The sequence below is a fragment of the Dermacentor silvarum genome, chromosome 1, assembly GCF_013339745.2.
Source record: "Dermacentor silvarum isolate Dsil-2018 chromosome 1, BIME_Dsil_1.4, whole genome shotgun sequence".
Classification (NCBI taxonomy): Eukaryota; Metazoa; Arthropoda; class Arachnida; order Ixodida; family Ixodidae; genus Dermacentor; species Dermacentor silvarum.
This window is the reverse complement of record NC_051154.1, coordinates 173,840,747-173,849,779: the sequence shown is the minus strand read 5'-3', so window position 1 is coordinate 173,849,779 and position 9,033 is coordinate 173,840,747.

Genomic DNA, 9,033 nt, shown 5'->3' with positions numbered 1-9,033 from the left:
AGGAGAGGCACTAAATCAGTTTATGCTAATAAAATATTTGTTCAAAACCCTCTTTTCAGTAATATTTCGGTAATATATTGGCTAATAAAAAAGAAAATGCCGGTGAACGTTGGTTTTTTTTTTCCTTTTTTTTTTTCTTAAATTTCGCACCGAGACTCCAGCGCACTGTATGTCAGTGTGACGTCACAATTTTCAAACCATCTCGTATTTGCGCCGCTGGGGCGCAGCAAAATTTCTTGAAACAGTTCAATTTGTGGCTCTTTTCAAATGCAATTATGACCATCTTTATCGCTCTAAAAATTACCTACACCGTCCAAGCAGGGATAGCAGCCGGGGTTGCCACGGGTGCTGCCACGTTGGGCTGCTGATCTTGCGACATCGCCGACTGCTGTTGGTATAGGCGGTGACCCGAACGGAGCTCCAGGGTGAAGTTCTAGGTGAAGTTAGGCAATGACAATATAGGAAAAGCATACCCTATACGCTGATTGCGTAAAGTACTCCCCCTGCCCGCGTTGTCTTCCCATCTTTCCAAGTTTCTTCCTTCCCATAATATTGACCCAGCCCCACTACAATGTCTTGTGACCTGTGTCAGCGTCGGAAGAAACCTGCGACTCTACCCGCTGGTCTCCTTCAGCCAATTGACGTTCCAGCCGAGCCATTTTATCGAGTGGGCCTGGACTTGCTGGGTCCCTTCCCAATTTCCACGAAAGGCAACAAATGTATTGCAGTCGCTGCGGATTATACCACTCGATTTGCAATTACTCGAGCGTTGCCAACCAGCTGCGCCACAGACGTAGCCGACTTCCTACTGTACGACGTCATCCTCCAACATGGTGCTCCACGTCACCTACTCACAGATCGCGGTCGCTGCTTCCTGTCTCGTGTGGTTGACGATCTACTTCGATCATGTGCTACTCATCACAACTTCACGACCTCATATCACTCTCAAACTAATGGACTAACCGAACGCTTAAACCGTACACTGACCGACATGCTTTCCATGTACGTTTCCGATGACCACCATGATTGAGACGTTGCGCTCCCGTTCGTCACATTTGCATACAACTCATCGCGTCATGAAACTGCCGGCTACTTACCCTTCTATCTTCTCTTTGGACGCCATCCCTTACTACCCTTTGACACCTTGCTCCCTTCTGATCCGGCCTCCACGTCCACGACTTCCTATGCGCAAGATGTCATCACGCGTGCGCTCGTCGCGCGCACAGTAGCCCGCGCTCGGCTCACGTCATCGCAGACCGCACAAAAGGCCATCTACGATCGTCGACACCGGGATACTGATTTTCCGCCGGGCTCTCTCGTCCTTCTCTGGCTCCCATCTCGTCGTGTCGGCGTTTGTGAAAAGTTAATGTCGCGGTACGTCGGACCCTACCGCGTGCTGCGCCAGGTGACTCCTGTCACCTATGAGATATCTCCCATGGCATCCACCTCATCGACTGCCGCACCACGAAGTGACATCGTACATGTTTCCCGCCTGAAACTTTACAACTGTGATAATCCATTTTGATCACAACAAGCACCGGGACGGTGCTTCATCGGCCGGGGATAATGTCACGAGCAATGGCAAAGACAAAGACATTGTAGTGGGGCTGGGTCAGAGGCTCTCTTGTCGGACTGAAAACCTGCTGGAACCTGTGCGCTCTGGGCAGTCTTGACTAGGCAAGCGCTAGCCGTTCACGGTTAATTAAATACTCCCCGTAACAATATTCTTCACACTACGCACTTGAATCCGCTATCCCTGATTTTTCCTCTCCACCTTCCAGACCTCGAACTTTCTCTCCGCTTGTTATACAGTTGTGGCACGAACCTGGAATATTTGCTCTCCCTCTCTTTAACCCAACCACAAATGTATTTCTTATCGGGGCTGAAATCGCCAATTTACAATAATAATAATAATAAAATAATAATAATAATAATAATAATAATAATAATAATAATAATAATAATAATAATAATAATAATAATAATAATAATAAACATCAAATATGTATTATAGATCCCAGGAACACCTACAGAGTCTTCGTACAGGTGCACTTTAAAAGTAATACGCGAGACAAAATGTACAGAAAAGACAAATGTGGCAGACAAAACAACGTGAGATAGAGAAACAAATAGGGAAGCTGAAAACGAGGAGGCGGGTGCAAAAGGGAGTTAATCATAAAACCTGGTTATCTGCATATATATACAAAACACATGAACTGAACACTGAAATATGTCAATACGGACAGAATGCTTATTACATGTTTTCTGGGGTCTAGCCACAGGACAGTCTTTAATGCAACAAGGTCGCGTTGAAAACGCAGTATGCTGCCTGCATGGTGTACTTTTGCGGCACGGAAAATTTCACATATCAAGAAGCTTTGGGTCATGGCCCATCTTATAGAGGAACAGAAGGTCTCATTTAATACGTCTTGACTTTAGAGGTGTAAGCTGAAATATATTTAAGAGGGCTGGACTATATATAATATCTTTATTCTTGAAAACAAGTGGTACAAGGTTCCAACGCATTAGGAAAAAAGTTGCTAGAATGGTCGCCAGAACGGCAAAAGCGGTGCTTGAAAATAGATATCAATTTATTCTGTACGCGTTCAGTGAGGTCAGAATTAGATTTGCACGTTCAGCCCTAAACTACAAAGTACAGAAAACTACAGGCGCACAGTAGAATACAATTTCAGAGAGGCCATACAGGGGAGTGGAAGTCATGCGATATACCACATAAAATACGAAGAGCGCGAAGGGCACGTGGCTTCGCATATTAAGCGTGGGAAGTTAAGCTTATCTTTTTGTTGAAGTACATGTGCACACCAACATCTTTCATATCATCGACCCTGGGCAGTCTGGGCAGTGGAGCATCGCGAAGGGTGTGTGAAAATTGCACATGGTGTGTTTTCCGCGTATGTAAAACGTAATACTTTAGTTTTGGAAGCATTTAAGAGTAGTTTATTGTTTCTGCGCTGTTTTGAGAGTGAAAAAAATGTATTTTGGAGGTCAATGCAGTCGTGAACACTGTTGACAATCTTTAATAGCTTTAAGTCGTCAGCATATACAAGTAATGAAGAGTGTTGAACTGCTGACGAAATGTCATTTCTGAACAGTAGGAAGAGAAGAGGGCCAAGAAAAAATCGTTGAGGAACTCCGGCAATGACCTCATAGTTAACAGAACTATGTTCATTAATGATAACGAAGCACGATCTATTGCTTAGGTAATTTGATACCAGGGCATGTATGGTAGATGGTATGTCCATTGGCGTGGGCTTTGTAATGAGGATCGAGCTCATGGCAAACTGAATCAAATGCTTTCTTAGGTCAATATAAAGTGTGTCTAATGGGCTCCTATGTATACTACATATGTACCACACGGGAAGTATGGGTCATAAATGTGAACAAGTTCGTTGTTGTGGAGCGCCCTGATACAAAGCCATGCTGTTCAACTAAATAAAATGTTTTTAACACTAACAGAAAGCAGGGGATTGCAATGCAGATTCAAACACTTTTATTTATTTATTTATTTATTTATTTATTTATTTATTTATTTATTTATTTATTTATTTATTTATTTATTTATTTATTTATTTATTTATTTATTTATTTATTTACAAAATACTTCTTTCTGGGGTTTTACGTGCCAAACCAGTTCTGATTATGAGGCACGCCTTATTTACAAAATACTGCGGTCGAAAGACCAAGCAGGGGGACATAACAAAAGCAATTGCCAAAAGAAATTCAAAGAACACAAAACATGAAACAAAGAACGTAGTGAAGTGGTAGAACACCTTAAAATACATAATTATAAAAAAAATTAACAGGATAGAGCAAAAGTGCAATGCACAACCAAACAAATACGCAATATGAAAAACAGCACTGTTTATACCGTGTGGTCACAAACAGAAAGGTACACAGCTCTCAAAATCAGTATTATCCCCATTTGCGCAGCGCAGAGGATAGATATAGGCCGGTAGTTAATGACTGTACTTTTATAGAACCCGAAATAAAACGACAGCGCCTAAATTCAAGTTTCAGCTTATCTATAGGCCTGTTTGCCCCGCTTTTCAGTGTGCATGGTCTTTCGGCATTGCCGTTTTTAGTTCTTTAGCCAATGAGAAACCAATGAGAAACAAATGAGAAAGCATTTGATTCAGTTTGCCATGAGCTCCTGATTACAAAGCCCACGCCAATGGACATACCATCTACCATACATGCCCTGGTATCAAATTACCTAAGCAATAGATCGTGCTTTTTGAGCGTTTTTGTAGGTATGAATATGCGCATGCAATCTTCGATGACTTTCGTAAACATATTATCCTGCTCATCAACATCAGTTGTCCTATCTACGAACGACCTGTCAGTGTTTTAAAAATAATGGTGCATGCCAACGTAGTCTCCAAGGGAAAAGTTGAAGCTGCGCTTCGTGTTGTTTTCGAAACGGATGCTGCGTTTCTGTGCTGCCAGAGTTAAAGAAACACCCGCCGTGGTTGCTCAGTGGCTATGGTGTTGGGCTGCTGAGCACGAGGTCGCGGGATCGAATCCCGGCCACGGCGGCCGCATTTCGATGGGGGCGAAATGCGAAAACACCCGTGTAATTAGGATTAGGTGCACGTTAAAGAACCCCAGGTGGTCCAAATTTCCGGAGTCCCCCACTACGGCGTGCCTCATAATCAGATCGTGGTTTTGGCACGTAAAACCCCATAATTTAATTAAGTTAAAGAAACAATTACAGGAGGGTGAAACTTGACTTGCGCAACCAGATGAACGTTGCTACGCACGATGGAAACAGTAAGGAAGAGATCTGGAACGTCGCCACAGCAGTTCTTGGTGAAGTTTAGCTGCTGCATGGAATTAAAAGAGATAAAGTCAAGCAAAGAGTGACCTTTTTTAGAAAAGAAAAAGGAATTTTGGCAGCCAGTATTATTAATCCATGAAATTCAGGGTACATTAAAGTCTCCCATAATAACACTTTGTGGTAATTGGGCGAAATTATGACGGTTTAAGTGATGCCAGGATAAGACCAAATGGCTCAGGAGTTACGTCAGGTGCTACATAGAATGCACCAAGCAACAGCCGTTCACCACCTGAACAGCGCATGTCTATCCCAACAGCCTCATTATGGCACTCTAGATCCAAGCGACCGACACATTCTATCGCACTATCAACATCGATAAGGGCGCCACCACCTTTCTGCTTCCAGGAGGATTGATGTCGATTCCTATACGAAAGACGTTAAAATCCACAGGAAAATACTATGTAGATGCTATTTCAATTAAAAGCCAAGTTTCGCTTAAAAATATTAGAGAATGAGCAAAAGAAACAATTTTTGAAGGGAAAAAAACTGATTAACTACTGTGCCTATATAGGCCTCGAACGTTTTGGTAGAAGATGCATGCGTCTGCTGCTTCACTTATACGTCAGTCTCCTTTTGTCCAATCTTTCACCGCTTCCTCTTCTTGCTGCCCCTCGCGGCAGCAATAATAATAATAATAATAATAATAATAATAATAATAATAATAATAATAATAATAATAATAATAATAATTTTTAAAAATAATAGTAATTCATATTCTAGTGGAAAACACGCCTTCGAAAGCTGCGGCCAATTCTAAAGGCTCGAAAGGTCTGTAATTTAGAGACCTGAAGAGGGCGGCACGAACGGCAAAGTTCACGCACCGCGGAACAACGGGGCGCGTGGCTGTGATATAAACACAATTGTCACCCGTCACAAAGCGGATTTGACGCCACTGGCAGGTATATGGAACCGGGTCTGCAGCTGTTCTCGCCGCTGTATGATTTGGCTTTGCTCTCAGAAAATGTCAACCAGATCAAAAGTCACGCATCTGTGCGGTGCGTCACGCGGCTGCAGCGAAGGCAAATTCGTCTACACAGGTACGAATACCACGAGTAAGCAAACACAGCATGCGTGACTGCGCTTATGCGCGGACAAAGCCATCAAGTTGCCAGCTGGGCGTTCTGGGAGTGAATCTTCATGCCTCTATCGCAGGACGTGGCGCGAGCTCTCAACGCGGCGAGCGTGCGAAAAGAGAAGTGTTGCCAAGGAGGCCTCCGAGAGACGCAAGAAAGGACGCCGACCAATCGTGATAGAGAGTGTGGCGTATAGTGGAGGCGCCAACGGATAGTTTAATTCGAACGAAAAAGCTTCGTGGATGCGGCCCTGACTTATCATTGTTCATAGAGTGAAACGTGCAGCGCCACCCGCGAGGCTAATGCCCAAATTTGCCATTCAAGCAATCACAGCGTTCAACATTGTAAGGTGCGTTACGAGAAGGGGATTCCAGAAGATCCGTCACTCCCCGTTCTGGATCCGCCAGTTAGCTTGAGGTAACCACGAACCCAAGCTTAAGGAGGGAAAGTGCCCTAAAAAAAGGGAACTTTCTGTTCTCAAGCTGCACACAGTGTCATGCGAGAACCGTGACCAGTGGCATGTGTTGTGGGAATGTTCCAAATACACCGACTGGCAAAAAAGCAATGGACAATTGTCTTCGTGGCTTACGCCTGCCGCTTCAAGATACCCACGAGGGTTTCCTTTCAGAGTTCAGCCCTTAGGCGCCAGTTCCTGCGGCGAGCATCGCCGTTGTCCCTCGCAACCGAGCACAGCGAAGGATGAAAGTGAACGCGGAGCGCAGCGGGAGATGAAAGACGGCGATAGCGAAGAGAGCGCGAGGAGAAAGCGGAGCAGGAGGGTTTGGCGAAAGCATGAGAAGAAATGCGTAGTGCCGCACAAGGCGGGCTTTGCGGCGACGATCGCTATGAGATGGCTCCAGAGTAGCGCGCGTCGTCCGTATGGAAATAAAGCGCTGCATGAGCAGAGGTCTGTCTGCAGTGGCTTCTGTGAATCGCGCCCACGCGTCACCCCCGCGCTGCCTCTCGCGATCTCCCGATTAGCGAGGCAGTTGCGCCACACTTCGCTCCGTCTGCAATGTGCCGCACGAGACAGATTGTCCGCGCCAGCCAGTATATCGCGAAATGAAAACGCCTTCGTGTTTTCAGTTCAGTGCATCCTTTTAAAACTTCTTGAGATCAGCCGGCCATCTTGACGTGCTGCAAGCTTTCAGTGACTGATAAGGCGACTGTGCGACACGATCCCGGTTGTGTTACCCTCCACCACACCATCCCCCTTATTGTTGTATAAGATGCACCCCGAACACATAGCATTCGGCTGTAATCGCGTATTTCGTTTCTTTTTTATTATTATTACAAAGAAATATTTTCCTCGCAAAGAAAGGAATGGCTGTTCCTGGGCTTCATGGCACTGCTTCTGCGCGCCTATCACGCGTGGCCGGCGTAGTCTGTCTTTTGTTTAACTCGCGGTGGCGTTGGACTAAGTTGGAATTAAATTCTGGGGTGTTTCCGTGCTCACGTTGGTTTCGACGGGAATTCAGGGCGCAGGCTCCTTTCCCAAGCGTATCACCCCTGAAGGAAGCCGAACGCCAGGCCGGGGCACACTTGTACCCATTTGAACCAGTGGGTGCCCGGCGGCGGTGGGAATCGAACCCACAGCCTCCCGCAGCCGAGGCGGCCGTTCTAAAACTAGGCCGCTAACGCTCAAAGAACTTTTTGAGGCGCGTGACGTGGACCATCTCAGGTCGCGCGCGACGTCGCTGTGACTGTCAGTCCATCGGGCACAACCTCGTAGACTAGCGGTCCAAGTCGTCGAGTTATCTTGTAGGGCCCGAAGTAGCGGCGCAGGAGCTTCTCACTAAGCCAGCGGCGACGAATCGGTGTCCACACCATAACGCGGTCACCAAGTGCGTACTCTTGGTCTCGTCGTCGTAGGTTGTAGAGTCGGGCGTCGATGTTTTGCTTGCGAGCTTCCTCGGCGCGTTGAAGGAATCCGACAACGTGTGCATGGATGTTGTCTTCGACGTGAGGCAACACCGCATCCAGCATGGTGGCGATCGACTTGGCGACCGAAGACAAGCTCGAATGGCGTCATCTGCGTTGCTTCCTGTGGCGCGGTGTTGTACGCGAACGTCACGTACGGAAGGATTTCGTCCCAAGTCTTGTGCCCGACGTCGACATACATGGCGAGCATGTCGGCGAGGGTTTTATTTAAACGCTCCATGAGGCCGTTTGTCTGCGGGTGGTACGCTGTAGTGCGCCGATGGCTCGTGTGGCTCAAGTGCAGAATCTGTTGCGTGAGTTCTGGTGTGAATGCCGTACCTCTGTCGGTAATAAGGACCTCGGGTGCACCATGACGGAGAACGATGTTCTTTACGAAGAATTTGGCGACCTCGATTGCATTTCCCGATGGTAACGCCATTGTCTCGGCATAGCGCTTAAGGTAGTCCGTTGCTACCACTATCCACCTGTTCCCGCAAGTAGACGTCGGGAAGGGGCCAAGCAGATCCATCCCTATCTGCTGGAATGGTTCCGTGGGGGCTCGATTGGTTGCAGGAGGCCAGCTGGCCTTGTAGGCGGTGTTTTCCGGCGTTGGCAATCTCGGCAGGTTTTCACGTAGCGTGCGACGTCTGCGTTCAGGCCGGGCCAGTAGTACTTTTCTTGGATTCTTCTCAGAGTTCGATTGAATCCCAGATGCCCTGCTGTCGGCTCATCGTGAGACGCTTCTAAAATCTCTTGCCGTAGCTTGACTGGCACGACGAGTAGGTAGGCCGCTTTGTACGGCGCGAAATTTTTCTTCACAAGCACGTTGTCGCGCAGGCACAGCGACGAAAGCGTGCGCCTGAATGCCTTTGGCGCCGAATCGGTCTTGCCTTCGAGGTATTTAACGACACAGCGTAGATGAGGATCGGCGCGTTCATCTTGCGCGAAGGTGTTAGAGCTTATAGGCCCAAGGAAAGCATCGTCGTCATCGTCGCAGGGCGGGGCGGATTCAACAGGGGCTCTCGAAAGGCAGTCAGCGTCTGTGTGCTTTCGGCCTGACTTATACACGACGGTGACGTCGAACTCCTGTAGTCGCAGGCTCCAACGAGCGAGGCGACCTGACGGGTCTTTCAGGTTAGCGAGCCAGCACAGAGCGTGGTGGTCACTGACGACCTTGAAGTG